Genomic DNA, 24,477 nt, shown 5'->3' on the forward strand with positions numbered 1-24,477 from the left:
AGGGACTTGGAAAAGCCACCCCGGGCTCAGGCCGCCAGGGGGACGCGTTCCGGATTGGGAAACTCAGAAGCTCTTTCTGACCATTACTCATCTCCCTCCGTCCTGGGCCACCCTTCCGAACAGTCTGCCCCCCTCCACCCCCCACCGCCCCGTCTCCCGTTTAAGGTTCGGCTCAGAAAGTGACATCCACTCGCAGGCTGTGAGCCGGCCAAGAACGTCACCTGGTCAGGGCGTAAAGCATCCAACACAGCCAGGAGCCCGCAGGTGCTCAGTCAGTCCTGATGGACAGACACTGAGGGGTGATCCAGCCTCGGGCGGGTCCCTGCCTGGCCAGGCTGGTCCCAACCTATCAGCCAAAGTCCAGGGTCAGCGGCCACCTCAGTCCTACTTCTCTCCTCTGGTGGTCAGCCCAGGGCTATACCCTCCATCCAGCCCCTTCGATGCTCTCTAGTGAGTCTTTAACGTCTAGTAATATCGGCGAAGGAACGGAGATGGGGTGGGAGGGCGGCGCTCAGCCCCACACTATCCTGCAGGGCCACTAAGTGGGAGCAGAGCCTGCACCCTGAGCGGCAGGTGGGGGATTAGACCCGGGAAGCTCCTCCGGGTGTAACACGTCTTCAGGGAAGGAGACCTGGTTAAGTCTGGTTCTCTGCTGAGATCTCCAGTCCACGGTTTTGTGTTTTTCTTTTCCAATCCATGTTCTTCCCAGGATTCTTCAAAGGTCAAGTGTCACCAATGCCACGTGTGTTCACCACAGCCTGAGAGTTTTAGGTACAAAACCATACCAAAATAGGATAGCAAAAGAGGAGACATATTTGGGGGGTAGGCCACACCCAGAGGTGCTCAGGGCTTACTCCTGGCTCCAGCTCAGGGATAACTCTTGGCAGTGCTTTGGCTGCCTCAAGCAGTGCTAGGGATTAGGGATCAAACTTTACTGGCAATGTGCAAGGCAAGCGCCTTAACCCTGGTCCTATCTCCTTTAAGTGTTCCATTTAACCAAAACTATGGGAGCGGAGGGAGGGTGATGTTGTCACTCACAAGTTCATTTCAAGACTCAAAAAAAAAGCATTCCATATTGTATGACCAATCATGTAAACCCAATCATGAGCAACTTTGAGAAAAATTAAACTTAAAAATTGCATTCCAATCACACCACAGGAAAGGCTGTCTATACATGGCATGGCTCTGTGTGTGTGTGTGTGTGTGTGTGTGTGTGTGTGTGTCTGTCTGTATGTATGTATGTAACTTGGAAGCTGCATGGAGAAAGAACAGGCCTTCTTTACAACTGCTGTGTGCTTCTGGGAGTGTACAACAAGTCTCACAGGCCATAATTGTAGGCTGTGCTAAGGTGAGGTCGCGGCCCAGTGGCCTGCTCTGCCTCTGCCCCACAGCAGATGTGACACCCTCAGGGTCTGGAACAGGCTTTCTGTCATCAAGGACGGAGTCCCCGTCCGGCTGCATCACACAGACACACCTGGAAAATAGCCACCAAGGAGGCCGTCCTCGGTGTGCCCAGCTCCAGGCCTCCAGTCCTGCTCTCTCTCTGGCCTGGGTGGGGAGGCAGGTGGCCACAGGTGTGGCCTGCCCGCTGGGACAGCCACTGCACGACAGGTAAGCTGGAGAAGCCTCTCTGGGTGGGCCCAGCTCTTCCTGAGTGTCGGTTGCAGCCGGAGGAGCAGGTGATCCCCTGTGATTTAGGCTCCTCCCACCCTGTAAAATCTTGGCTGCGTCAGGCTGGTAAGTGATACCACCCAGATGGGCCTGGGAATCATCAGAAAGCACGGTTCTGCCCCAGCATGCTTGCTTGCTCTCCACCTCCCCTCTCTGGGCTGACTGAGTAGTGGGGTGCTTCTTCTCCCATCATGTGTATGTGCTCCCCACTTGGGAAACTTGCAGACCTGTAATGGCCCCAGGTCTCTCCTTAAAGGTCTCTGCTTGCAAGAGGACCTGAAATATTCGGTTCTGATGGTGTCTGAGGCCCAGTGAAATAATGCATATGGAGTGCTTGAAGGCAGCGTTCTTGGGAAGCACCTCCTTAATAAACGGGGTTCTTTCTGTCATTCAAGTGCCTTGGACTGCCTGCACAGAGCAGGCTGGAGGAATTATAGATATCAGAGTGCTGAAATTGGGACAAAACCCTTAGCAGACACCTTGAGATTCTAGAAAGAGGACTGGGAGATAGGAGAGCAGTGAAGGCACAAGTCAGCAGGTGTCTGACCTCCTTCAATCCTGGCATCACTTGGCCTCCTAAATATTGCCAGCTGTAGCCCTGGTGGTCTGTGCACTGAATTTCTCACCCTACTGGCTTAAAATGGGCTGGAGCGATAGCACAGTGGGTAGGGCATTTGCCTTGCACACAGTCGACCCGGGTTCGATTCCTCCGTCCCTCTCGGAGAGTCTGGCAAGCTACCGAGAGTGTCCCGCCTGCACGGCAGAACCTGGCAAGCTCCCCGTGGTGTATTCGATATGCCAAAAACAGCAACAACAAGTCTCACAAGGGAGACATTACTGGTGCTCGCTCGAGCAAATCGATGAACAACAGAAGGACAGTGTTACAGTGACAGTATTACTGGCTGGGAATGGCCCCTGGATCCCTTGAGTCCCACGAGGGAGAACTACCCCACCCTCCCCGAAGAAAAAAAAATCTAGAATGAATTCATCCTTTGCAAATACCTTTGTGACTATTCTCTGCTGTTCTCTAGGAAACAGTATTAAGCAAATCCTCCATCTCTTCACTTCTCCTGTTCTCTGATAGTCTCATGAAATAATTATCCAAAGAAATAATTCAAAAAATTGTTGAGCCTTAAGATAAAATTCACCCTCCTTATTTTCCTCCTGTTGCTAGCTAGGCTTATTATGTATACAGATATTTCAATTTCCAAGCACATTTGTGGGGGCAATGGAGGGAGGAGGGGAGAGCTACACCTGGCTGTACTTAGGGATCACTCTAGAGAACAATGGGGTGCTAGGGATCGAACCAGGTGTATCATGTGCAAGGAAAGTGGCCTGCTCGATGCACAATCTCTCCAACTCCTCCAAGCATATTTTTTTTAGTGAAAAAATTCACAGAACATATTTAGGCTAGTTCCTGGCACATAGTAGCTGTGCATTTAACAGAGAGAAATGACAGAAACGAGTGTCAGAAAAAGCTATAAAAATCAAATGGGAAAATATAAACTTTATTAGGTGACCCAGAATTGATTTGATTCTCTTCTCCTTTCCATTGTTGATAATGGTACTGCAATGATGCGGAGGGGGTCACATACACATACACACACACACACACACACACACACACACACACACATACACACACACACACACACTCACACACACTCACTCCTAGATGTAGTGTTCTCCAAGGGTGACATATCAGGCTCTGGTGCTCATACACTCATCCTCGGTGCTTATTGTGGTGACCCTCTTAGCTGAGATGCATCAATTATGGTTCTGGTGCTGGCCAGGGGGCACTGTGGGATTCACACGTGTTCAGCAAGGGGCCACACTTCCTGGCTATGGCTCTCACACATCTTTTTATGTGAGGTGTTTGTTATGGCCCTGTGCAAGGCAAGTGCCTTATTCCCTGTACTATCTTTCAGCCTGGAAATTTTTTTAAATTTATAGTTTATTTAGGGGGTGGAGGGAGGGGGATGATTTGGGCCGCACCTGGCCACATGTAGGGATTACTCCTGGCTCTATGCTCAGAAATTACCTGTGGCGGTGGCCAACAGACCACATGGGATGCTGAGACTCAAACCCAGGTCGGTTGCTTACAAGGCAAATGCCCTATTGGTTGTGCTATGGCTCGAGCCCCATCAGCCAGGAATTTTTAATCATTATCTACAGACCCTAAAATCAGATTCACTCATCCAGTCTCCATACGTGTCGTAAGTGAGCACACACAGATCTCCTTATACGTGCAGCAATTTTGGGGGGGGTCGAGGCAGTAGGAATCGTTGCTGACCAGACTCTGCTCAGGCTGCTGGGCCTAGAGAACTTGAGAACCATCATTCAGGTCAGAGTTCCCAGGGGTGTCTCGGGCAGACCCAGACCTCTGTTCCTGAAAACAAGGCATCCTGCGGTGAGTGGGGTGGGTACGGAAGAGGCATTCGGGGGTTATTCCTTCGGGGAAACCTGAGAAACAAATCCCACCCGATCTTCTCCGTGCTGGGCATGGGAAGAGGCTGGGGATCTGCTCCCTGTGCCACAGAGCCGCCCCGTGTCTCTGCAGCCCTCACCCCCATGCTGAAAAAAAGGAGAAATAGGGCTTCCTGAGCAAGCAGAGCTCACAGGAGAGCGTGCTATACGAATCACGCTTCAAGGCAGAAAGAAAAATGCCCGTGCTAGCCCCGGAAATCCCTAAGAAGTCCCACCCGACCTTTCTGGCTGAGACTTGCACCCTCTCGCTGCCACCCCGCCCCCCCGCTCCTGTGTGCCCCCTCCATCCCCCACCATCTCCACACCCCCCAACAGATCTAGCTTTACTATTTGAACAGCTGAGGCGGCTCAGTTCACATGTGTCTGCAACCTCCTCACAAAGAGGAGGCAATGTTTTGTTCCCTTCCCTAAAGCCACAAGCGAATTAGACCCTGCACAGGGGATTGAATCTGGTGCTGTTTGCACATGGGAGGCCCACAGGGGGTGCTCACTGCCTTGCAGGCAGGCTCTGGCAAGCAACGAGGCAAAGCATCGAGGCCGAAGCAAAAGTGGGGCAGGTGGCAGACGCAGCAAAGGTGACCATCAGCATTCTGCTGCAGGGACACCCCAAAGTATGAGCTCAGGGAACCAGAGTGATAGTACAGCAGATAAGGTACTTGCCTTGCATGAATCTGACCCTGGTTCAATCCCCGGCATCCGATATGGTCCCCTAAACCCACCAGAAGTGATTCCAGAATGCAGAACCAAGTGTAATCCCTAAGCACTGCCAGGTGTGTCCCCAAAACAAAAACAAAAAGAGGTGTGCTCAAGTGCTCCAGCACAAAATCCACACTGCTCTCTCGGCCTAGGAATTTCCCGCCCCCCCCCCGCCCCCCCGCTTGGCCAGGACAGCCCAGGGGAAAGATGTTTCTCTGGGTCTTTGATGTCCACCAATCACAGAGAGGTGCTGGAGCAAAGAGCTGAACTGACCCTCCCCGACTATGCTGGGCACAGCTCCCCAGCACCCTGCCAGCAAGGTGCCTGGTGTGGTCCACAGTCGTAGTTCCATTTCACTGAGGAAAGGCAATAGATATGTAGATGCAACCCTCGGGTCCGTGCTTGACATGAAACTGGGCAGAAAACCAGCTTCTCCATATTATCCAGAGAATTTTCTCCCATGGTCCTGAGGACTAATGGATCAGTGCAGATTTCCTCGGTTGACTAAAACCTATGTGCTAGCAACTCACCTGTCTTCTGCCTTGATCACTGGGTTGCTGGTGTGTGGTTATATGGGTCAGGACACTTGCATATATGTCTGAAATGGAAAGGATGCTGTCCTGTGGGGTCTGCACTCCCTATTCTCCTTCACTTCCACCGACTATACGATCCTGGGTCAGTTGCTCCCCATGACCGGCCCAATGACCAAACTCATAGTAGGACATAATACGATGTCTGTGGCAGCGTTGGCACACAGTGGTAACTCTCACATCGGGCGTGACCCAGTGATGCAGGGGATGCCTCCACTGCCATCACTATTATGAAGATCGGCCCTGACTGCTGCAAGTTCAGGGCTGGTATTGCTGATGAAGCCGAGTCAAGTCGAGTGCTTTCGGCTGAGACGCTTCACGTGCATCTCTGTGAGGGAATCGCTGGCTGTTCTGCACACAGCAAGGATGGCTCTGCCTCGCAGCCTTCCCTTGACAGTGCTGTGATGTACATTTCATTCCACCCCAGCACTCCCTGATTTATTGGCTCAAGCTGGAAAAGTGCAAACTCCTTAAGCTGACACTATTGACTTACAAAACCCAAAGGGAGGACTAGAATAAAAGGAATCTGTGCTCTAGAGCCAAATTTCCCACATGAACCTTGGACACGTTACTTAACCTCCTCGGTTTTTGCTTTTATCCCGGGATTAAGGTCTGAAAGGAAATGAGCCTCAAGCAGAAACCACGATCCTCCTCATCGACGGTTTCCCAGCATTAAACTCACACTCTGTGTGCAGCGGGTCCCTCCATGAGGCATGTGCCACCAAGGCTGCCGCGCTCAGACCCCTGCCCTTCTAGCGCAGGGAGCAGAATAAACGCATGCTTGTGGCCCCTAGCAAAACTGCCACGTGCTTTTGTGTGTGAGCTGGGCTACAGAATGCCTGAGCATCTCTGATCCCACTGCAGGGCACTTGTTCAGCTCTTCCAATGATGCAACTGGGGTGCAGGTACAAGGCGCTGGCAGGGATAACTAGAATCCCAACAGCTGTGATTCCTGCTCCCGCATCGTTATGCTAAATACAGAGTGTGCATGGGAGCCTCTGTCTGAGAAGCCACCCGGGGGAGAGGGAAAGCGGTCCAAACTGCAATGATTGGGAAGGTTGGCATCGTGCGTTCCTCCTGAAAAGGTTTCAGAGAAGCTTTCCCCTCAAAGCAGGAAAAGCCATCCCAGACTAATGTCCCTTCTCCTGTACTAAGTGCAGTGGCGAACATAGATAGGCATATGTCCCTTTCAAATTATTATTTTATTTTATATTTGGGTCATACATGTCAAGAAGTGGTATCGCTGGCAGGGATAACTAGAATCCCAACAGCTGTGATTCCTGGGTCATATTCCTATTATCAAAAGTATTGTAAACCACCGAACCTCAAGCAATAAAAATAAAATTAATTTTTGAAAAAGTCCTTTCTCGGAGCTGGAGCGATAGCACAGTGGGTAGGGTGTTTGCCTTGCACACGGCCGACCCGAGTTTGATTCCCAGCATCCCATATGGTCCCCTGAGCACTGCCAGGAGTAATTCCTGAGTGCAGAGCCAGGAGTAACCCCTGTGCATTGCCAGGTGTGACCCAAAAAAGCAAAAAAAAAAAAAGTCCTTTCTCCTGGGAGGAAGATAAATAGATGAATGTATAATCCCTTGTAATGAAGTCTCATATTTTTTTTCTTTTTGGGTCACACTGGGCATTGCACAGGGGTTACTCCTGGTTCATACATTCAGGAATTACTCCTGGCGGTGCTCAGGGGACCATATGGGATGCTAGGAATCGAACTCAGGTCGGCTGCATGCAAGGCAAACACCCCACCCACTGTGCTATCGCTCCAGCCCCTAGAGTCTCATTTTTGTCAAATGCTCATGGTACAATTGCTCTTGTGATTCTCACAAGTAGTAGTGAAGCAGGGAGGGCCATGGGAAAAAACTTCCCCCTAACTGAGGAGTTGAACTCACAGTAATTGAGATGCTTACAGGGAGCAATTGGTGCAGGGCACACAGTGTGGAGGGTGTGTGTGTGTGTGTGTGTGTGTGTGTGTGTGTGTGTGTGTGTGTTTGGAGGGGGTTTGGGGAGAGGGGAGAGAGTGCAGTGCTTGAAGAACTGAAGCCCTTCCATGTGGGACATTAGCATGCGTGATGCGTGTCCCTGCCTGGTAGCTAGTGTTCTAGGTGAATCTTCTGCTGCATTCATGTCCCATGCACGGAGCAGGGGTCTGGGGCAGGCAGTGGTGCTGACTCAGGCAAGAGGGAGTGTCCAGTAGCTTCTGCAAGTGTGCCACCTGCCTGTCCAGCCCAGGCCCAGTGGGTCATCAGAAGCATCTGTCAGCGCAGGGCAGGGAACAGAGCTGGGTGCCGGCCCCACCCTTCCTCGGGAAGGACTTGCATATGCATGCATGGTATGATTGGCATGTTTACTTTCTCTAAAACCCAAAGCGCTGCAATGAGATCCCATTAATCATCCTGACAGTGCAGGAGGTGAGGCAGGGGGCAGCAGGGATCACCGGGGCCTCCTCTAACCTGCGGATAAAGGGGACCCGCCCTCAGACTCCCTCAGACCCCCTCAGACCATGCATTAGAGCCGACTCTGAGGGTAGGGCGAGAGAAACCCCGAGTTATGTTTCCCTTAAGAAGCCAAAATAATATGAAGTATCTGAAAAATGCAGCCAGGGAGTGCTGATGTCTGAAGGAGAAAAAGAGTCAACCAGGATCCTAAGTGCCATTCTTACAGAAGGGCATGGAGTGGCAATGACAAAGTGACTGCGGCATTGCTCAGGGCGTGCAGCGGCTGAAAGGAATTGAGACCAGGCACCGCAGAGCTGAGGGACCAGAGACCCTGCTTCGAGGCAGCCTCCAGCCCATTATTTCCAGGATGCTTTCCTCCTGCGTCTGACGGTCCAAAGACACTCCAAGGGGACTGAGATTTGAATCCTGCGAGCAGAGGAATCCTTCCGACAGGAGTCTTCAAAATCGGGAACTCTAAATTCACACGGGTTACACACACACACACACACACACACACACACACACACACACACACACTTATTCATCCTGGCTTCTCCCTGCTGTGGGGCCCTGAGCAAGTTCCTTGACCTCTCTGTGCCTGCTTTCTCTACTCACATAGCCCCTCCTTGAGCTAAGGGTGCCCACCTCATGGGGTTGTTAGGAGGATTATTTAGATGAACTCACGTAAAGTGTTTAAAACTGGGTCTGGCCCTTAGCCAGAGTCGTCTCATGAGTTAATTGTCTGCTTGCTGCAGCTTTTGGAGCTTTAAGGGGTCCCGAGGCGGTCACATGTCATCTGGAACCAATGTGCCAATTTCTTTAATTTCATGAAGGAGGACGGGAGCATGGAGGCCAATTTTCCAAGAAGCTACCCCAGGATAATCACTGTAGTCTGGACCTGGGGAAAGGTGGTGTGAAGAGTGTGAGGCAGGGCGCTGGGGTGGAACCAGGGTCAGCCGCCTGCGAGGCAAGCACTTCATCCTCTGTCCTATCTCCCTGGCCCACAAAGGAAATAAAAGATGATTTTAGTTGGGAAAAAAAAAATAGGGACACATCCAGTAGTACCCAGGGCCTACTCCCGGCTCTGTACTCAGAGGTCACTTCTGGAGGGAACTGGGGGCCTCTATGGGGTTCTCGGGACCAAACCTGGATAGGCCGCATTCAAGGCAAGAGCTGTCCCGGCTGTACTATCTCTCCAGCAAGAGAACGAGGAGGGAAGGGTCCCCTGGGCTCCTGAACAGAAACTCCCTAAGGCAAGGACACAGGAAGAGAATGCCAGCCTAAAGTCACCCTTGAAAATAACTGTGAGGCTTTTTTTATTTTATCTAACAAACCACACAGACCCTTGCTGGTTTCTTTGCCGAAGAGCTGCCAAATGCCAACAGGAAAGTCAAACTCCCATGGCTTGGGATGCTTTTCATCAGGGGACTCACATTTTCATTCATTCACTATGTCATCAGAGAGCCTGGCAAGCTCCCCGTGGCATATTCAATATGAAAAAAAAAAAAAAACCAGTAACAACAACAGGTCTCATTCCCCTTACCCTGAAAGAGCCTCCAATACGGCAGCATTGGGAAAGAGAAGTAAGCAGAGGTTGTTAAAATCTCAGGGCTGGGATGAATGGAAACATTACTGGCACCTGATAGAGTAAATCGATGAACAACGGGATGACAGTGATAGAGTGATGTCACTGAAGAGAAACTTCATACTTCTGTTCAGTGTACTATGTACAGGAAACAAACTACTAGACATAACCTGTCACCAAGGTTGGTACGAAACCTGCCAATACATGGTCACTGATCAGTATCTCTGTACACCAACTCCTCGGTTCCACTTTCTCCCACAGGGGCTCCAGCCGTGAACAATCAAGACCAGGCTCCACCATTCAGAATGTGAGGCTGGCAAAGGAGGGACTTTCACAGACTTCCAGGCATCCAGCAGAATGGTGTGTGTGTGTGTATGGGGGGGGGGGGGGTGTCACTGCTGTTCCACTGCATTGCAGAGCCAATACTGAGACCTGGGGGGGGGGGGGGTGTCATTTCGCTCAGAGAGTGAACGTGCTCAGTAGCCTGGCTGGTTCCAAGCATGGCTTCCCCTCCATAACAGACAGGCTTCAGCCTGCACACGCATCCACCAGCTTTGAAGTTTTACTACAAAAGTCACCTTTAACAATCTGAATCTGGAAACTACCACTTTCAAGTTCTTGGAAGAATAGCAATTTCAAGACAGATGGATCCAACATAAAAGTACCTTATTTGCAAGGTCCTCGATTGCCCTTATGAAATGTTCACGTGACATCCATCCTTCCCCTCTTGGGAGCGGGGTGGGAGGTGTTGAAGGCTGGGGAGGGAGCGGTTTGGCCACACCTGGCAGCTTAGGGTTTATTCTTGGCTACAATCTGTGCTCAGGGGATCATGTGGGGCCACGGCTGTACCCCAGGACTCCTGTCTGCAAAGCATATACTCCTCCCATCAAAGTTTTTCCATTCCCATCTTTGCAGTTTTAACTGACTAATGCAATTTATTGTCTGGCTCTATTGCCACATTAACCAAGCCATAAAGAGGATTTTTACATCTGCAATATGATACAGGCCATAGGATTCCAGTGACCTGAGCACAGGAAGGCTCCTTGCTAGAAAAGTAGGTTAAAAAAATCATCCGGTGTCCTGCTATTAGATATTTTGCAAAGGCTTCTTACTCCAACACCTCATAAAATCACACACCTACTCAAGCCTAGAGAAATACAAACGGCGAGACCCCTTCTGAAAAGATGCCAATGATTTTTTTATCGTACACAGAGTTTCCACGCATGAGCGCAAGCAACCCGTGGTCTACCACCCAGTGCCTTCTAGGGCTGTGGGGAGGCACCATCAGGTGTGGCCTGACCCCCATCCCCACCAAGTGCCTTTCTGGTAAAACACTCAGCTGAATATGTTGGCCGACTGAGCTACAACTCAGCCTTACTTTTTTTGTTATTGTTGGGGTTTGGGGGGGTCACACCCAGAGATGCTCATGGATTACGCCTGGCTCATGCACTCAGGAATTACTCCTGTCGGTGCTCAAGGGACCAAATGGGATGCTGGAAATCGAACCTAGGTTGGCCGCGTGCAAGGCAAATACCATACCCGCTGTGCTATCGCTCCAGCCCCAGCTCTATTTTTTAAAATGCAGAGACTCATTGACCTCAGAAGTTATCCTTGCATGGCTGATGGAGCAAACCTCATGTTTTCTGGGTTCTTTGGTGGAAAGAAAAAAGTTATCATCAGAGATGTGGACCGAGTGAAAACAAACAGGTGAAGAAGGCTGGCGGTTTTGCTCCAAACGGGACCCCTCCTCCCTTGCAATAACCCTCTCTCAGCAACGCCAAACATCATCAGGATGATGGCAATAAGATATAAAGCAGACCAGTCAAAGTTTAATTCAGCTTTATTTTCCACTTTGAGTATTTGTCGAATTATACAACATGCAGTCTGCCAGAGTAGCCATACATCTTTGTTTCAAAACCTAGACGATAACCAAATTTTCCCACAGGCCAACAGACCTTTTTGTGACACAGACTATATTACAGCATTATCACGATAGAAACAGCCACTCTCCCCTCTGCACCACCACCAAGTTTGTCCACAAATTTGTGGTGTTTTTTTTTTGTTTTTGTTTTTTTATTAGTGAAATCTACTGTACAGATACAGAAATCCCAGAGAATACACATCTGCAGTACACGCTACGAACTTTACAAACCAGACACAGATAATTCTACAGAATGCCCAATCCCCCCTTCCGTCCGCACACAATGAAAAGTCTTGAAAAACAGATACACAATTTATAAATGTCTACGCTGAATTCATGGAACAGTGCTTCTTTTGGCGGTTACCTGGCCTTTATTTAATCTTTTATAACAGTCTAAGTGATTAAGTGTGAAATGAAGCCACTGGACAGTACAATGGTTGCTTCAGCTCACGCCAATCAGGGTGAGACAAGGAAGTGAAAAGGTTCCCAGGAGGGCACAGTGCCAGAGGACACATGTCTTCTGCCCTGTCAGACAGACAGATGGACTTTTGCCTTGAGTTACTCCTCTCAGGAAGGAGGGCTGGTCGGCCCTCCAACTCTGGCCTTGGATGTATTATCTTTCCCTCTTGTGAATTTAGGGCTTCAAGAAGTCACGAGATACACTAGATTCTAGACAAACTTTTTTTAAAATTTCTTCATGTATCCCAATATTTCTCATGAATTCTATTTTTCTTAATCAAATACTATGTTAAGTCAACCCACGCATATTGTTCTCTCTATGACCTGCCATTCAACAAAAGCAAACTATACAGCATTAGAAGAGAGGCTGCTCTACATAGAATTCTCTAGGAATGAACCAAATACATTTGGCATGATTCTATTTCCATTTCTAGCCATACATTTTGATATTCTGAATAGCATTCCCCTAATTTAACAATCCACCCTCCTGCCAGTACAGATTATTTGTAGAAACCATCTGACTATTCCCTTAGAGCATCAAAAAAGCTACCTTTCAAGAATTAGCATGGAATATTACAATGACTACAGAGAAGAAATGTACATACATTAACAAAAACACAGCAGACAAATAAAAATATAACCATCCACTTGGTTCTTCAGAGGCCTGGTTTATCTAGTACAAATGTAAGGAAACAATTGTACAAAACAAAAAAATGCATAAATGTGGTTTTTAAAAATGTGGCTTACGGTGCTGATAAAGCGGTAGGGCATTTGCCTTGCACGCAGCCAACATGGCCGAGTCGAGTTTGACTCCTCCATCCCTCTCGGAGAGCCTGGCAAGCTACCGAGAGTATCTCACCCACACGGCAGAGTCTGGCAAGCTACCCGTGACGTATTTGATATGCCAAACACAGTAACAGTATATTACTAAATTATTAGTAATAATTTTGGTAATACTTAGCAATAGTACTACTAAATATATAAAGTAATATTTAGGGATTTATTTGGGAGTTTGCCGCATAATCCATTTTAATAATCCACCTACCTTATAGACACAGTATAGGAAAATTAGCTTAAAGGTCTGTAAAGTCTGAAGCTAGGTGAACTGACTGGCTGATCAGCAACTAGCACACTTACCTTTAAGAGACATCAAAGCCAATTTTCTCTGTGAAGGAAAGTAAAGTGAATTTTCTGAGTGCCTTGAAGAGATCACGAATATGGAACTACAGTGAATGCTTCTTTTGAAACATGAAAGGGCCACACAATCCTTTAGAAGTAAAAAAGGGGTACCCAGGGAAAACTGGAAAGCATCTTTGGAAAGAATACGAAATAATCCATTAAGAGAGCCAAGAACATTACTAACCTTTGTTCAACTTCCAAACACAAAATAGTACTGTTGCAAAATGAACTATAGTGCATGACAGCTATGAATGGGTAATCCTGTCAAAAAAAAGAAATGCTTCCAAAATCAGAAGGAAATGTATTAAATAGCAAGGTTATAATCTATAGTATATACAAAAGGTTTGCAAAATCTACCCTATAAAGACCCTTTTTTTCAGCTTGTAAATAGCTAATTTTGAGCAGTAATATTGAGTGTATATTTGAAACAAGTTAAGAAAATCAAACAGAAGAATAGTTTGGATGCAAATGAAGGCAAAGTTATCATCTTTATGAAATAAATACAAGTTATCATTCATCTTCTCTTCTAACTTCCCCTACCCACGTAAACAATACACACACACACACACATACACAAAGTGCAACACGGAACAAATAAATTAAGTCAGAGCAAAGTTTCTACTTTGTAAGAAACATGTGAAATAAGTAGAACCTGGAAGTCGAGTCAACAGTCCCAAACAATTTATCCTCTTTCACACAACACACACACACACACACACACACACACACACACACACACACTTGAGCTGTCATGGACCAGAGAGCCTTGGGAAAGACTCTGGGCTTCCCTGGTTTCACTGCCAACTAGCAGCAGGGGCAATGTAGTGCCAACTGGCTTGTCACAGGCCGGCACAATGAGAGGGAGGGATCTCTTACTGAGACTGGTTTGGCCCATCACTGACTTAACCTCAATTTGTCCAAACAAGTAGCAGCACACAAGACCAACTTAATGGATTCCCTGTCACTTTCCCTGAAAACTTTACTACCTGGAAATCCCTTTAATATGCACAAAACTAGAAATGAGGGCGAATTCCACCTTAGAAAACATGGTTTTGAAGAAAGCCGTAGATAAATGTAAACATCTACCTGGAGCAATTTCTTCTAACTCTGCCTAAGAAAATGAAACCTACCTATTTGATGCCAGGGAACGCCAATCTATAGTCTGCGATGATCGGTTAAAATGACGATTGGTTCATGGCAACTTATTCATAGGCACAAACATTTGTCAATGACCCCACCCCATCCCCACCCGGGGCTTCCTTGTCCAAAGGTTGCATGGATCCAGCACTTCTTCAGCCGTGTCCCCTGCAGGTTTAAGATGGTTCTTCAGAGAAAGAAAGAGGTCAGTCCCAATTCCAAGCTCCAGGGAGGAAACCAGGAGGCGGGAGGCCCTCTTCTGCCTTTGCTGTGTTTTCTACACCTCTGAAGGAATGACGCTCAAACTGGGCTGGCTGAGACTAGCTGCTGCAGGTCCAGTAGATTGCAAGAAGCTTAGATGTGAATTTTATGACTTTTTTTTTTGCATTTACACAGATGTACCTGGATGAACAAACTCGACATGGGTACTTTCGGCTTGGTATTTTTTTCTCTCCTGTCTTGAAATCTGCTCTGCCATCTGAATGAGTGCCATACTACAAGGTGTCATTTATAGATTCCAAAGAGGTGACCAGGTCATCAAAATGCTTCTTTGGGGGTCACTGGTTTCAGAAAAGTGTTCGGAATGAAAACTGTGAACCCTATAGCAGCACTTTTTCGTTCCCTAAAAATATAAAGTCGTGTGTTTATTTTACAGGATACCAGGCAGTTGCAACGGAGTGAGGTCCCCCGCCACCTCAGCACTTGGTTGTTCCCTCCAGGGAATGGCCCAGTAGGGCACTGGACGGCAGAGTGGAGGGAAGGCCTGGAGATCGTGCGACATCCAGGCCAATTCCATGGCGATGGTTCCCGGGAGTGAGTGGATCCTCTGCGACCGTCTCCTCCAGCACTCCTAGGAAAGGTCCTAGCACGGGTCTGTACACACAGAAATTCTACACAGCTCAAATACCTGAACCCGGAGTACTGCAGATGGCCGGGGGAAGCGAGTGTAAAAGAAAATGGGGACTGGGTAGGAGGGAGAAAATTAAGGAACTGTTGATTAATATAGTCCTTGACATGCTACGTGGAGAGTCTTATCTGTGGGAAGAAAAGCAGAGAGAGATGGAAGAGAAGAGTTAGAGAGCACAGTGGGGTTGCATGCCTCGTGTCTCTGCTGGTATTCGAGATACTTAGACCAGAGCTATCCATTTGGTTTAACTTTACATTTTCAAGGGGCGACATTAAAAAAAGAGAAAACAGGTAAAATTAATATTAGGATCTGAGAACGTAGCTCCGTGGCAGAATGTATATATACACATATCTATTTAATTTTAGTATTTGTTACTTAATGTTCATGTTAAACAGATGTATACAATATGAATATTTATGTGTTTATGTGTTTCCATTATACTATATGTGTTATATATAAATCAGGTTGAGATTTTTGTTGTTTTACTTTGTTTGTTTGTTTGTTTTGCCACACCCAGCTGTGCTCGGGTCATACTCCTGGCTCTATGCTCAGGGATCGATCCTGATGGAATTCATGGGACTACACGGGGGTGCTGGGAACCGCACCCCACCTGCTGTACAGTATCTCCAGCTTTCCATGCTGTAATGTAATTTTACAGTACAATATAACTATTAAGGTATTTCACTTTTGTCCACAGCCTTTGCAACTTGATGTCTATTTCACCGGTTCAAACATTGACTAGTTTGGGCCAGGCCACAGCTCAAATGCTCCTACTTCACCTGTGGCCAGGGACTAGCTCAGTGGACAGTGCCACTGCCTACTCATTGCTGGTCCTTGAAGTGCTGAGTCGGACAACATTCTCTGCCAGAGAAGTCAGAGTTGCTACTGAAACTGCAGATTTTCAGAACAAACTGCATCTCTCACTCGCCAGGGAAAACATTTTGAAGAGCACTTGGGGGATGGAGACAGAACAGACATGACTGCGCGAACCCCAGCTCTCAAGAAAGAGCACCCCAGTCCCAGAATGGATGAAAAAGCTCCTCCTGGATTGGCATTATGCTTCTCTGCAGATGTCCACTGGTCTCTAGGAGGAGAGTCTGGATAGAGACTTGGAGAACAGCCTTCCATGGCCTTTGCCCTCTGCCTTTGACTCAACCCAACTCAATTCCCAGGGAGTAATGGAAAGTTTCAACTTCTTCCTACGCTTGGTCTGTCTGTTTTCTGGTCTCTAGATTTTTGCAGAGCCCTGGGTGGGTGCAGGGTGCAGAGGAGGCAATGAGCAAGGGAGATGCTTGCTCTAACAACGACATGTGGGATCTGCCCAGCACACAAAATTTGAGACACCTGGAAAAATCCAACCGCTCTCTGGATTGAAAAAGAACTCCCTCCTGCCCACTCTCCCCATGCTTTCCGGGAATCACCTGGAGAAGGCGAGTGTCCAAAGTAAGGATGCAACTGTAAATATCTCAAATTCCTGCCCTCATTCCCACTCTCTCCCTCTCTACTGCTTTTCTCTTCACTCTCCTGATTTATGCTGTAAACTTGTAGCAACCATTCGTTTCTATAAACAAGCCAGATGCAAATTATAGGGAAAAAATAGGGCATGGAAGGGATTATAAAAGTCAGATAAGGGGCTGGAGCGATAGCACAGAGGGTAGGGCATTTGCCTTGCACACGGCTGACCCAGGTTCAATTCCCAGCATCCCATATGGTTCCTGAGCACTGCCAGGAGTAATTCTTGAGCGCAAATCCAGGAGTAACCCCTGAGCATCACCAGGTGTGACCCAAAAAGCAAAAAAAAGTCAGATAAGAGCTCTTTTTAAAAATAAAAAGAGTGGAAGGAGGTATAACAAACATGGAATTAAAAAAAAAAAGGAGAATGTGTTCTTTAAAAGAATCTATCATCCTCGCGTTACAGGGCTATTGTTTTTACTATTGCATATATTTTTGTTGGTGGTATCCTGGTTACACAGTTAGATACTGTAAATAATCTATTCAGACTCTTCAAGAAAATAAAGAAACCTATTAAGCTCCTTGAAATAAATACAAATTCAGGGAGCTCCCTGGGAATGAACATCTCCTCATAGCCCAATGGCAACACTGCTTCCTATAAGAGTTATACCTTCTAGGGTGATATTCATGATTTTTTTTTGAGTTACAAACTATTTTTTTTTGCAAGTTCACCTTTAATGTTTCACCTTTCTGGTGTGACTCGGTGCTTTTCCTTGGGATCAGAAGACAAAACCCTAAACGTGCTGTAATTTAAACCCATTTAAAGCTGAAAGCCAGTAAGAGCAGGAATGCTTTCTCCATACCACCCGTAGCTCACCCCCACATTAATGTTGTGTGCTGGTTCAGTTTTCTAAGCAAGCTTCCTTAAAACCACTTAAGGTCACCCTGGTCAAATGATTTGGTCTTCCTGCATGCCGGGAGGCTGGGAGGTACTCAGCACATACCTTCAATTGTAGGATTAGGGCTTAACTTGATGATGGCAGCCAACCCATGTTGACAGAGGCAAGCTTTAGACACACAAACTCAACCGGGCGGCCTCGTCACTCCAGCAGACCATGAAGTGGCACAATTTCCATTAAAGGCCTTTCATTCAGACCCCCTCCTCCATGTACAAGATTCAGCATGCTTTGGCTAATAGTTTGGAGGACACTGGCAGGTGGGTGCAAATGAGACCCAACTTACAACCGTGAAGTCACCTTAAGGAGGACAAGAGCACAAACCTGGATGTGACAGGCTGCCGAAAGGAAAAACACAGACCACCTAAAAGAAGCTCCTTAAAAGGTGATTCTGGGGCTGGAGGGATAGTACAGAGGGCAGGGCTCTTGACTTGCAGGTGGCTGACCGTGGTTCCATTTCTAGCATCCCCTAAGGTCCCCGGAGCAGAGAGTCAGGAGTAATCCCTAAGCATGGCTGGTAGGGGACCCAAGAAAGCATTCCTGCCTTACTGGCTTTCAACTCTAAAAATACAAAGAATGAAAGACCTTTATTCACAGGCCATGGCGGTCTTTGCAGCAGGTACAAGAAAGTAGATTCAAAAAATCAAGAGACAGCTTAAAGCTCACTCTACCCTGGGAGACTCAGGCTGGCTCCAAGAGAACCCCACATCGAACAATGAGCTGTTGGTGGACTCCAGGCACTGTTGGGTATGACCAAAAAAACAAAAAAAGTAGGTCCAACTAAAACAGTTCCATTCATCCATCCATCCCTAGCTCCCCACTGTTCACCTAGTCAGGTGAACTGCAGGGAGCAATGGGTATAATTTATAAAGAGAAATGGGTCGGTTTCAAGAGAACCCATTTTTGACTGTTCTGATGGTACACAATGGTCACCTGCAGCTCAGGCTCAGGCTGGAAACTCTTGCCAACAAGTGAACTTTGGGGGCGGATCAAAACAGCCTTGCCTAAAACAGGACATGGGATCACATGAACTACTGGACTCATAGTCTGTCCATCTGACTGACCCAAAAGAGTAATTCAGAGTGGCCATGAGTCACCAGATACAGAAGGAAGTAAAACCGCCTTTTCTTTCTTCCTTTTTTTTTGAGGGGGGATTGGGGTAGGAGCTGAAGGAAGCAGCTCATTATAGCAGGGTTCGCAGGAAGCGCTGAGATATCTCTACCAGCCCTATTTCCCGCCACCACCCCAAGCTGGCTCTTGCAATTGCTTGCAGTGGGCTTGCGCTGAATCCCAACGGCACCTCATCTTCTCTGTGGCCTTTCTACAATCCAACCCCCATGTTCTAAGAACTACTCATAGTGCTTTACGAATCACTGCAGAACAGGAGTGGAACATCTTCCCGCAGCCTGAGTGCGATTGGCCAGGCCAAGTCATTTGCTCTGAATGTCTAACTCAAAGGATTGAGAAGTTGAAAAGAATTCAAGTATGGCAGAGTACGGCACTGTGCACAAAAGAAGGAATTCCTTCTTCCAGACCCTGTCACTCCTCCTGTGAGGGGCACTCAGTGCTAGTCCCCAGACTCACACACCCTGAAGCCCACCTGCCTGGCCTGACAAAGGTCTCCCCAGAGCTGGACATGGATGGTACCATTGCCTCATTTAATTTCCAGAATAAACCTTCGGTGGAGGTACCCCCCTTGTGGCTTCTCTGTACCCCTATTTTCTCAGCTGTTAAGTGGTCCGCAGTCTTGCTGGGGTGTCTCCATCTATGTCAGCTCAAACACCTCAGAGCCACAGACAGACAAACTATAGCTGTTATAGAAGCAGTCAGGACAATTCTGCTAGTACCCAGGATGCTGGATATTTCAGATATTTGACAGATATAAAACAATGTCATTCTGTTAAATGTTTTTGTTTACAAAAATTGTTGTCATTAAAAAAAAGCATATATGTTGATAATAAGTAGAAACATTAAAAAAAATTTACTTGAAGCTCAGATAGAGAAGAGAGCACCAAATAAAGGGTGTTGTGAGGATCTTCCCAGGTTGGGAGAAGCATGCTGAAAGTAGACTATAGACCAAACATGACTGCCACTCAATACCTCTCTTGCAAAACACAGTACCCAAAAGAAGAGAGAGAGAGAACAAGGGGCAGCGTGGGATGGGGGGATGGGGGGTGGGAGGGATGCTGGGACCCATGGTGGTGGAGGATGGGCACTGGTGGAGGGATGGGTACTTGATCATTGTATAACTGAAACCCAAGCACAAAAATTTGTAAGTCTATAACTTTACCTCATGGTGTTTCACTAATAAAAACAATAAAATAAAATAAAAATAAAAGCTTAAAACAGTAAAAAAAAATTTCACTTGAATTTGAATGATACCTGTCCATAGACAAAATCCAGAAATAAAATGTTCTTTGATGTTATCGATACTTTAAAACACTTAATTTGGTAGTAAAGAGGGGGAATGCCTAGATCACCCCTGGCCCAGTGTTTAGAGAGGAGAAGGAGACAGAGAAGGAAAGAAATCAAGGGGGAAAGAAGAGAATGAGAAGTAATGGGTGAACAGGCATCAGGGCTTCGGTTATACCAGTGATATGGGTGAGCGGTATAGCCATGTATCCAAAATACAGACTCAACAAAACTGAAAACATGAGATCTAAGCTGCAACCACCGGAACTTTGTGGTGTGTGTCAAGTTGACAGGCTGGGATTGGGGAGGGGGTTGGAAGTAGTGAGGAAAGATGGGAACACTGGCAGAGGGAAGATGACACAGGTGATGGAGTTTGTGCTGAAATATTACATGCCTAAAGCTCAATTAGCAATGATTTTGGAAGTCATGGTTCCTTAATAAACAAAATTGTTTAAAATGAAAATTAAAGTTGGGGGTGGAGAATGGGCACTGGTGAAGGTAGGGGTGTTTCATTGTATGACCGAGACTTAGACCTGAAAGCTTTGTAACTGCTCTCATGGTGATTCAATAAATGCAATTTTAAAAAATGAAAAAATAAATAAAAACTTTGCTAGTTCAAAAAAATAAATAAAATAAAATGAAAATTAAAAACTTCATTTTATTTATGTTTGGGGACCACACCTGGTGGTGTTTGGAGCTTACTCTTGACTCTGTGCTCAGAACGCTCCCAGTGTTCCTTGGGAGACCACACAGAGTGACAGGGACCAAACCTGGACCAGCTGCATGCAAAGAAAGTGCCCGATCTGTTGTATGATCACCCTGACCCCCATCAATACTATCAAAAGTCTCAAGGCCAGGAACTTTGAGGATGGCCACAAAGCAAATCGGAGGTCTCAGTTCAAGATCTGCCAACAGGTGTGTGATCTGGATGACCCACCAGACTCTTGGGATTAGAAAAATAAATCATAAAAAGGAATCAGATGAAGACAACAAAGCAAAAACCATGAGTCCCCACTCTGTGCCTGGCACTGGCCTAAGTGCTCTGTATGTATGACCATGTTCTGCCTTCGAGGGTTAATAGGTCACACCAGCAGGTAATATTGGGACCACTTTTTTTTTTACCGAGGATGATTTTGGGCCACAGAGACCCGAGAAAACTTAGCTATTCACAGTCAAGTCAAGCCCTATTCTGCACCAGGATGTCTAAACCCTAGTGCTAAGACAGCCACCACCCCCCTCCCCCCGGGGTAATCTTCCTACCAACACACACACACACACACACACACACACACACACACAGAGGACTCAGTCATTTTATCACTAGGGTACACAGCAGCAGTAGCCATCAAAGTGCCTGATGGTTTAGTGAAAGCCATGGGGCTTTAAAAAAAAAATTTCTCCCCATCTCCATGGGTCGAGTAAATCCATTTCTGCTAAGGGAAGAAGCCGTGTGTTTTATGTGTACATAAAATGACTCCATTTGATTTGTGATTAGAGTATCAAAATCAGGAAAACAGTCAATACACCTCCCCAACAATGGTGCGAACCCAGGCTGGATCCAGGAATTCAGAACAAAGAAAACAGGAACAAGAAGGAACATGAGGCCGAAGCAGAAAAGCAAACAGAACAGAAGTAAATGAATAAGTGGCGACTTGGGAAGTTGACTCTGAACCAAAGGACACACACACCAATGACCAGATAGGAAGCACGTGGGGTTCTAACAGTCAAGACCTTAGAGAGAAAAACTTAGAGAGAAAAACTCCATTTCTCCTTGGGTGGATGAAGTAAGGGAGGAGCAAGGGGGGGGGGGCAGGGAAGGGGAACTGGAAGGAGAGTTATGGGGCACCAAGATGAACCTCTTTCAGTTCCAAGGAAAAAAAGATGCTCTCAGGGGGCCCAAAGATCAGGGAATGGCAGTGAGTCTGGGCGAGGAAGAGAGGGGGCGAGACTTCAAAGTCAAAGAGAGTTGAAGTTCCAGAGGCACCAGGCTAGGAGACACTGAATTTCCTGTTGCTGACATATCCCAGACGGGAGGAGCGGACTGTGACAGACATTCCGGATGTCCGGGGAATGTGACCATCACACATTCCAGATCCCAATGGCGGTGGATGTGGTGGTGACATTAGCTAGGAGTCAGGCTGCAGCAGGAGACACCAGAGGCCCCGTGTCTGCCTTCGTCCACCACCTTGCATGGTGCCATCAGGCAGGGGCAGGGACCTAGAGGGAGGGTGTGTGCCTGGCATGTACACGAGGCTCCAGGTTCAATGCCTGCACACCAACAAGGCCCTGAGCATCTCGGGAGCTCCCCCACCCTCTTCTCTGGCAACAAACGCTACCTTAGCAACAGTCACCAAAAAGATGCACCCAAAAGAGGATGCAAAGTAACAAACCCCGAAGAACACAGCACCCCCCACCCCCGTAGTATCCAGGACACAAGACCTTGATTCTTGGCCGACCTGTGCACATGCGTTCCTTCAGCTGGGGGATCCTGCTGTAAAATGCAGAACTGGAGCACAGAGATGGCTGGCACAGGGACCCTGGTCTATGCCTAGCATGCACCCCACCCAGGTTCAATCCCCAAGCACCGCACGGCATTGCCAGCTGAGGCCAAGGCCCCGGAGCACTGCCAGGCTGTCTCAGGAAACCCAGCAGCATCGGTCAGCTCCCCCCTCACACACTCGCACCCATGCAGAAGTGCTTGGTCAGGGTTGGTTTCCTCATGCCTTCAAAAACGCAAAAGCAGGGGCCGGAGCCTTAGTACAGCAGGTAGGGTGTTTGCCTTGCACGTGGACGACCCAGATTTGATCCCCGGCATCCCACATGGGTCCCCCGAGCACTGCCAGGAGTAATTCCTGAGTGCAGAGCCAGGAGTAACCCCTGAGCAATCGGTAGGTGTGACCCAAAAAGAAAAAAAAATCACCATGTACAAACCTGGAATGGCTTCTTCCAAGGGACAACTTTGACAGCCCTACTGAAGTCACCTCTGGCTTTGCCAAGGAGATTTTACCCAGCGCAAGTTATCAAAGCACACCCACACTTTCTAACCTATGACACCATTTCTAGACTTGACACGGCTCATCCTAAGTGTGCAGTCTTCTGAATATTCACATCTTCACAGGCATCAGCAAAGTGAAAGGCCACCCATCATTGTCTCTGATCATGGCATTTTCACTTGATCTTGTTCTTGCCCTCCCTGAAAATGCAGTGACACATACGTGCACACTCAGGATGATCTCGCTGATGACCACACAGCCAAGCGTACACGGCACTGAGCTCGGCCTGTGCCACCTCAGTTTGTGATTTCTCCCTGCAAAGCTTTCACCATCTTCTGACTTCAGGGGAAAGAGCTGGGGGCTCCACGGTGAAATGATGGGTTTCGGCCACCACGGGTACACAAAAGTGACTGGAGCCACTGTCATCTGCAGTGGTTTGGACCAAGAAAAAACAGGAAAAGAAACAGGGCAGGACCTGAGACCCAGTCAGTTCCAATGCCACCCAACACAACACACAACACACTCTCAGCTTTCAGTCAGAATCATCCTATAGGCTGTTAAGCCTGGTGGTCTGGACCTGGGGGCAGGGCTACATCCCACGTGGTGTACAGAAGGCTCTCGAGCCTTGAAGGTTGGTCAACAGGGTCATGGGTTTGATGCAAGTGTGCAGGGGTGCAGAGTCATGATACGGGTATTATCTAGGCCACTAGTGGTAGTTGAGGAGCCCCGGGGCTGCACCCAGCAATGCTCAGGGGACCAGGTGGTGCCAGGGAACAAATTGCTATACTATCTTCTGACCTGGTTATTAATATGTGGCAGTGGAGGTTTGGGGTTTTTTTTTTTGTTTTGTTTTGTTTTTTTGGTGCTTGTCTGGGCCACACCTAGCAGTGCTTACTTCTGGCTCTGCACTCAGCGATCACTCCTGCAGAAACTTTGGGAATCAGATGTGGTGCCTGGGATCGAACCAGGGTCGTCTTTGTGTGAAGGAAGTGCTCGCCCCTCTCTTGCCCTGTTGATTCACATAGTTTTATCTTCATCTATTTTCTAAATTTGGCTTCAATGTTATTTAAAATTTCGATAACTTTAGGGGCTGGAGCGATAGCACAGTGGGTAGGGCATTTGCCTTCAACACGGCTGACTCGGGTTCGATTCCCAGCATCCCATATGGTCCCCCAGCACCACCAGGAGTAATTCCTGAGTCAGAGCCAGGAGTAACCCCTGTGCATCGCCAGGTGTGACCCAAAAAAGAAAAAAAAAATCGATAACTTTACATTTACAATAACTTTATAAGTAGAGGGGCTATATAATATTCTGAATTTGCAAATACTTCAATGCTATACTAGTTTGTACAATAAACTCTGGAATGACTAAGGACTATATCCCTTTAACCGGACATCAGTTTGAGAACTGGCCTCTCAATTGTCAACCACTGCTCAAGTGTCGGACATGCCCCACTTGCGCCACCTGGTGGACATACTTGCAAAAGCGCCCACGGCATGCCAAAGCACAGCCAGAAACGCCCTATTCTCTGGAGTTCTTCAGCAGCTGAACTGGGCATCTACAGGAAATGCAGGACCTTGAATAA

At 47.6% G+C, this 24,477-nt stretch overlaps 1 protein-coding gene across 1 annotated transcript in view; it reads right to left on the minus strand.

Moving 5' to 3' along the window:
- Nucleotides 1–14,969: 14,969 nt before the first annotated feature.
- The window catches only part of KIF5C (kinesin family member 5C), a 200,313-nt gene continuing 190,805 nt past the window's right edge, over nt 14,970–24,477 (minus strand). Inside the window, exon 26 of the mRNA XM_056117490.1 lies at nt 14,970–15,202. The gene's annotated coding sequence lies outside the window, so the exon portion shown is untranslated. The remainder of the gene's footprint in view (nt 15,203–24,477) is intronic.

The sequence above is a fragment of the Sorex fumeus genome, unplaced genomic scaffold (genome assembly GCF_029834395.1).
Source record: "Sorex fumeus unplaced genomic scaffold, SorFum_2.1 ptg000035l, whole genome shotgun sequence".
Lineage (NCBI taxonomy): Eukaryota > Metazoa > Chordata > Mammalia > Eulipotyphla > Soricidae > Sorex > Sorex fumeus.